This window comes from Bombus terrestris, unplaced genomic scaffold (genome assembly GCF_910591885.1).
Source record: "Bombus terrestris unplaced genomic scaffold, iyBomTerr1.2, whole genome shotgun sequence".
NCBI classification, from domain to species: domain Eukaryota; kingdom Metazoa; phylum Arthropoda; class Insecta; order Hymenoptera; family Apidae; genus Bombus; species Bombus terrestris.
The window spans coordinates 5479998-5488049 of record NW_025963552.1 but is presented as its reverse complement, the minus strand read 5'-3'; positions in this window follow the sequence as shown (position 1 = coordinate 5488049).

The following is an 8052-nucleotide window of genomic DNA, read 5'->3' as shown; positions in this document are numbered from 1 at the left end:
GTGGTATGGTGATACACCGATAATGGTCTTAACAGACACTTCGTCTGTCGTGGCGGTGTATTCCCTCGATGACTTTTGGGTTGTCGTGTCGATGAGCTTTTTGTTGCACGAGCAACCCGTAATGGTTTAAGAAATCCATACTAATGATGGGCGTTTTGGCGTCGCCTACTCTAAAGTTCCACTTGAATGCTCTGCGTGGGGACAGGTTTAGACTGATCGCAACGGTGCCATATGTTGTGATCCGTGTCCCGTTGGCCGCGAACAGCTCATACTCGCTTCTGTTCACGGGCCCGTGTAACTTGCTGCGCGGGAATACGCAAATATCGGTGCCGGTGTCGATAAGATAGGAGATTTGCGAGTTCCTATCCGTTACGAATATGCGGCGAGAGGCTAAACCGTCGTCGTTTGCCGCTTTTACGGACGGCTGGTTCCGTTTCCTGATTTCGAAGAGAATGTGCACTTCCTCGCGCGTTCTCGATGCTATGCGTGGTAGTAACATAGTCCATCTTGCCGCGGCTGCTTGCGGGAGCGCGGACGGCGGCGCAATTGCGTACGCGAAGTCTATTGTGATCGTGATCGGCGATGTCCGTCGATTCTCAGCTCGGCTATTTGCGCTTGCATCTGATCCATTCGGGAATCCATTTGCGTTAACCGATCGTTCAACGCGTTGAGGGCGGTTGCCACGGGGTCGCCTATTCCGCTGTTCTGACCAGTTGGGTGGGTTGCCGCGGGTAGTCGTGCAGCGCTGGCCGCGACGATCTGTCCTGTTTCCAGGGTGGTTTCGAAGATGCTATCGGCGATTTGGATGCGGGTTCCCGGGTCTTTGCTCTGTACGGAGGCTAGGATGCTCCTCACGCGCGGCTGGAGTCGGTCTTCCCAGACTGTAAGAATGAAATCGTCCGCTAACGCGTTGGTGGCTAAATTTCTTAGATCTCGGTAGAACTGGGATGGCTTCCTATCGCCCATTTGTTCCTTCTCGATTACGTGTCGGAGGCTCTTGGCGTCCGACTCTCCCAGTATCTTGATGAGCTCCTTTTTGACGAACTCGTAACATCCGGTCGCCGGTGGGGCAGTCAATACGTCTCGGATTAATCTCGCGTGCGACTTATCGAGGTGTGGAATAGCGGTCTGGAATTTTTCCTGATCCGAGCAGTTGCGAACTGCACTTTCAGCATCGTAAACCACAACTCAACATCGTCAGGCCAAAAAGGTAGTACACGGAGGACTGCGTTTATCGAGTCTACGTTGCCACCCCCGACCGTCGCGTGTTCAGAATCGGCGGTATTGGTCATTTTGAACTGTCTTAATTTCGCGGCGTTTGAAGTCTCAAAAGTACTATCACGGTCATCTCTTTCACTGCAAATCACGTCGGGGTCACCAGTTTGAGGTAATGAGCGTGGTAGGTGTAGAAGAATCACGTCGGGGTCACCAATTTGAGGTGGTATGTCGTGATAGGTGCAGAAGGAATACTATGATGTTTAACAAAAAATTTATTACTTATAACAATCAACTTATAACAATCAACGAGTCAACAATTCATACGATTCACACTTATGATTAACCATCGAGAGTTTATAATCGCGTATCTCGGCTCGTGTTTGCTTCGCTATGATGTTGAACCTTTCGCACTTTGCGGCTTGGGGCAGAATGACTCTTTTGTTCGAAACCAAACGGATTCTTTCCTTAGTTGCCCTTCGATATCCCTACTACACACGCGTTTATTAGATGTACCGCGGCGGTTGCCGCGTATGCATTCTTCCGAATATTCGGCGAAAGAACCGTAGGGATATCAATTGGTACATTAGGCACGTCGGCCTTACGCTTTGAAGGTATAGCGCTTTGTGTCGCGAAGCCGTTGTAAAGTTCCGTGCTCGTGTGCCGCCACAGGGTTATTGCTCATCGCGATAAAATACGGGAAAAGCGGGTTTTTCCCCAACTCCACCCTTCAGTAACCGTTGGTGGAGAACATCCAACAAAAAAAGTAAAGGATATTAAACTTCGTAAGCAATAATCATGAGCAGGTAAGACAGAGAAAAAGAGGACAAGAGTAACATAGGATGAATATGAAAATAGAAGAAAATATTGGAAATTCATAATCACTCTTATAGTGAGCAACTTAGTGTGGAATAAATGACGACGACGACTGCGGAGAAGATTGAAACTGGCACTGAATAGGAATAATCCTGAAGTAATGCTGCATAATAATGTCAAGATTGTCTTATGGCCTAATCGCATAAAGGGAAGAGGAGGAGTTTTTAGTGGGTATGACGCGGGCAACTGGGTATGCGTAATTGCATTTTCCCCTCCTCGCGCGCAAAAAAAGTTATGGCTGATGAATAGATATTGCTAGTGTAGGCTGTACTAAATACATTAGATTTGCTTGTTAAAAGTTGAATTTTATGGGAAGATGTCGATGTCTTGTGCCTTAAATGCTGAATATGGTGACCTATTTATAATTATTTAATGCCTATACAGCCCATGCTCACACAGACATCGTTTGTTGAGTTTATATGTGTGTAGTAATCTATGAGTATACTTATTGCCGTTAACTGGTGCATGTAAACCCATGTTTTTTTACTGCGTGTAAACAACATATCTTAGCTGTTTCAATGTTACGAAACACTTTACAACACGTCTGGCGGTTTCCGGATATCTTGTAGCGTACAAAGTTGCAAATGTGCACGCGCTTCTTTGACATTTACCAAATACCAAGAGTACGTGAACCTCTCGTTGCAGTACGTTTGAATTCCCAAATGATTCTGATTGCCCTTCGATCTCTTTCTTTGTCTTCTCTCGGAGACGACCACTCGGGTCACGCGACCGTTTGCGCCTACGATCACGCATGCCACATTCCTTGAGTGGATAAAATGACGGTCACGTTAAACGAATCGACGTTTCTAGGACTCGCTACTTGATGAACTATGCGCTTGCGGCTACATTGTACATTTTTGGTCGATGAGATAAGACAATGTGTCTACGATATTGTAGTGCCACGAGCGGCGGTTAGGAATACGGCCTATGGTAAGCCTCGTGGCGTAACAACAACATTGACAGAAATTATACAAGAAGCAGCATGGACAACTACTATTTATGAGCCAAACAACAGGCAAACAAAAATAATTCCAACAGACATCCTTGACAAAATCAGAGAAAACAGGAAAGAGAAAGAAAAATGGCAAAAACATAGGACACGTGAAAACAACAAAAAAAGCATGGGAACAAACTTGCAAAAGAAATAAAAAGTAAAGTAGAAGATCATAATAATAACGAATTCTCGAAATTCATAGAGGCACTCTCTGCGAACGAGAATCCCAACTATTCTCTATGGAAAGCCTCGAACAAAATAAAGGAGCCAACGAAACTAATCCCAGCAATCAGAAAAGTAGACAACACATATAATATTAACAACAGTAAAACCAAATGTCATTGAAACGAAGTTGCGCAAAATACTAGTAACTGAACTGACAAACACCACACCATACCCAATACAACAGCTCGAGAAATTAGAATCATAATGGAGAAAACAAAAAACAATAAAGCACCAGGAATCGACCTAATCCGTGGTAAAATCTTGAAAGACATCCCCCCCAAAGCGATTAATGACAATAATATTCAATGAAATTTTAAGAATACAATATCTTCCTAATCTACGAGTATCTACCGACTGTCTGTCAGTTACCAACGAGTTATTAATCAGTTATCAGTTAGTCGTGCGAATCAATATCAGAGTTATCTGTGATCAATAAGTACCAGAGTATATGTCATAGATACGTTTATCAATTTACCGCGAATACCCGTAACGTACTACATTTTGAGGGTGATCTACGTCGCGTTCTTGTAACATAACTAAACGTTAATTTATGACGACCGCGCACACAAGAATATTTTACGAAAACATTTACAATTTCACAGATAATGACACAACGTCGAATATAATGCCGTTGGCGAATTTGACAGTTCCTTGGTCTGAGCAACATGTAACTGAAAAGCAAGATGTAAATACACTTCCATCGGAGTCCCAGAAGGAAGTATTGATAACTCAAGAAAATGTAGTTGAACCACCTTCAAATGGTTGTTCTGAGACACACGAAATAGAAGTACGTAATTTGAACAGGACCTAACATCCTCTATATTGGTTACTTAATCGAACGAAGGAAAAAATGCATTGTTACTGGCAATTATGTTCGGATAATAGAGCATTGCCGATAATAGAACGTTCGAATATTGGTATATTCGGATAATAGGTTTCCGGATAAGTGGGAGGGGCTCAACTGTACTTATCGCCATATGTTATCGTTAATTATGCATGACTATCTATATTCGCTCCTGCTTGCCTTTCTTACTGAAACCAATTCAGTTGATTTCTCTTATGACTCTTTATTTGACTTCTTCTGGCTTTTCAAACAGTCAGTACTGAACATAGATACAAGTGTGTTATAGAATTATATAAATATGTGTGTTATTAAAAGAGTCGAATTAACACTTTTTCAGAGATAGATTGACAGTGGAAATGTTCATGCATAATACGATACGGGATAATATTTAGAACAAAATATCCGGCGTTGAAATAATTTTCCTCCGATGCTTTATAAGCGAAATATAAATTATACAAATAAAACACTACTTTATTCTACATTTCCTTTTATATCTTGAAAATTATTTGTCATGTGTGAGAAAAGTTCAGGAGAGCGGTTCGACGGTTTTAAATTTAAATTTCGGAATGAGTATTATCAGCATGGATGGTATTTAAACGTTGAAATCTATGTATTAGGGCATCCCATAAGTTCGTGCCGTTTTCCGAGCGGTCATATATGTTAAGATCGTTTACATACCTTTCAGTTTCATGAAAAAATGTAATCCTCTCTCGTTGTACAACTTCTTCTCATTTTTCATTATTCCCACTGGATAAAGGTTCTCTTGTTTTTCTTTAAAATATGAAATGTATACAGAAAGGTCGGCGCGAACTTATAGGATGACCTAATAACAATATAAGGCAATTACTTTTCAACTTTTAGGATGCAATGTATGGGAATCGATTTATCTATCTGTTTGATTCCTATTATTGAAAATCTTGAAATTAACTTTCTCAATTCCAGGATAGATTTCCTGATATACACATATCATCGAGAGATAAATCTCGCCTATTCGGTATAAACAGTTTTTGTTTTGATAGATGAACTCTCGAAAGAATTCCTCGTTGCATTTATGAAAATTATATCTGGATCGTAATTTATCGTTGAATTTAACGCTGCGGCAGTCTGTTGCAGTTAGAAGCAACATGGTCTAAACTTTGTCAGTTCTTACATTGTATTTTGTTTCTCAAATCTAATTGCTGGTGAAAAGTCGAAAGCAAAATACTGGAAATCAGCCGAAGATCAGAAATTGAAGAAAACTTTAGGCTGGCTTTTGACACTAATCTCATCAGGCCCGGTCAAATTACTGGTTTATAAGTTGAGAAATCAATTAATCGGAGAATATAAGAATTCATATGAAGCTAGACGACAAAAGAAATAACGATAAAATTTTAAATTAGATCTTTAAACCAGTCGTTTGGCTAGGCTTGGTAAGATTAGTGTTAATTAAATAGTTTAGTAGTCGTTGCGCGACATTTTGAATATTCATTCGTATAATAATTAGCAAAATAACTTTCTTTCATTGATTCTTCCGCCATAATTAATTTTCATTGTTTACATCCTTCACTATATGTTACGTCGCGTGAAAAGGTCCGCGCGAGGTCCTTCATTGTCTAACCGTCAAGGCCCAAGCACCATTAGAGAGACCCTCAATAAACCAAGTCTTATTAGTTTGCAAAGACCTTTAATCCTGCAAGTATTTTCGGTCTGATAAGTTTTATAAGGTAAATAAATTTACGGCTCAGGGGATTTCGGAGCCTCCAGGCCCCGTTGGTGATTCGAGTAGCGTGCCAGGCTCGACCCGATGGTCACATAGCGACTGGACGAACGGCGAGGGGAAGGTCGACCCCAAGACCACCCCTCGTTCCGTAAACACGACCGGGGACCAAGAAACATCCACAGTTGTCAAGGAGGCGAATAGGTGGAAGAAAATCACAAGGAGATACTTGGAATTTGACGAAGATATCGGAGATTATCGAAGAAGTCGAGATACCGATGCAGGCAAGCAAAGAAAAAACACCACCCAGCGAAAAGGCGACCCGAATCGTCAAGGAAGAATTCTTCAAAGGTGACAAGATCATCAGATATATGAGAAAGTCACCAGAGGAGGAGAGCGCGTGCAGTCCAACGAGAAGCCTGACCAGGAGCCTGTCGCAGGCAACGAGGGGCGAGGCAGCCAGCACTTCGGAGCTAGACACACCGGCGGAAATGTCGGACAGCGGCAGCAAAGCGGCAGTAACAAGGTAATGTCTCAGGAGGAAGGCCATGATGAACAGAGCAACGGCCGAGAACAAAAGCAACGACGAAGACAGTATCGTCGTTAAAATGAGCGAATGGAAGGCGATGACGGAAATCATCGGAGAAGTCTTCCGCGAAATTCAAGGAATATGTAACAGATTATACCTCACGAGCAAAAAGAATACCGACATCAAGAAAAGTCGCTATTGGAGAAAGAAAGGACGCTATTAGTAATAAAGCGAACAAGCTCCACTCGATGCTGGACGAGATAAGGCTCAAGAAGAATGCTAGGATGGTCAAAGCCACTGGGCTAACCTTCCCTCCGGGGAGGAGCGAGGAGAAGGAAGGAAAAAGGGAGGAGATATCGCCTATCGAAGGGAAAGAAGACACCAAAAGAAAGAGACCAATGATCGTGGAGGCCTCCTACGCCGAAGCCCGTGCCGGCAACAGCTCGGCAAAAGCGACTTCGGAATGCACGGACAGCGATGGAAAGGAAGACTGGATCTCTGTCCGCGGAAGAAGAGAAAAAAGAACGGACATCCCGACGATGGACAGGAGGGCGAACGCAGAAAGGGCGGCAGTGGACAAGCCAAAGAGGCCGGAGGGACCGAAGAGGGTACGTAACAGACCCGACGCCATCCTTGTCAAAGTAGGACAAGACAAGGAGTGGATCCAGGTCTACAAAGAGTTGATGGGGGCAAGGGAGACCCTAAAAGAGAGCAGCGGAATTAGAAGGACCAGAACAGGAGACATTCTGATCGAGCTGAAAGCAGGTAGCAACGCCAAAAAGACCGCGGCAGATATGAACACGGCCCTAGGAGGCAAGGTGAGAGCGCTACCAATGCGCGACAAGACCTCCGTGGAGATCAGGGACATAGACCCGCTCGTAAGCAAGGAAGAACTAGCCAGGGAGCTAGAAAACCAACTAAGCATAAACGATATCACCGAGGTTGAAGTGAAAACCCTAAGAATGGCGCCGTGGGGTACCCAATCGGCAATAGTAACGATGCCGAAGGCCTATCTGGCCAAAGAGGGGGCGAGCCGGAAGATCAGAACCGGCTTGACGATAGTCTCGATAAAGGCACTACCCCATGTGGTAAAGTGCTTCGATGCCACAGGTTCGGGCATATCGCAAACAAATGCACGGCGATAAGCCCTGGAAAGGAGATTTGCAGGAAGTGTGGAGCCAAAGACCACACGATAGCTGCATGCGTCAACGCACCATGCTGCTCCATCTGCAGCAAGGAGAAAGGAGTGAAATTTGACCACGTAACCGCCCTGCCTTGCCCAGAATATAGAAGGTGGTTGAGAACGAAAACATGAAGGTACTGCAGATAAACCTCAAGAGATGCAAGCTGGCGCAGGACTTGATGCACCAATGCGCGATCGAACTTAGGCCGGATATAATAATAATATCCGAGTTGAACAGGCAGCCATCTCACTGGTTTAATGACACCAAAGGAGACGCCTCGATATGGGTCACCCTCCTCAATGGCGAAATTCTTGATGAGACAACAGAGGTCAAGAGCGACGGGATAGTGGGCGTCCGCGTCGGCGACGTCTTCTGCTTCAGCGGATACTGTTCGCCTAACATAAATAAACAAGATTATTTCAAGTACATAGACACGCTGTCATCTATGACGAAGAACGTTGCTAGAAGACACGACAATGTCGTCGTGGC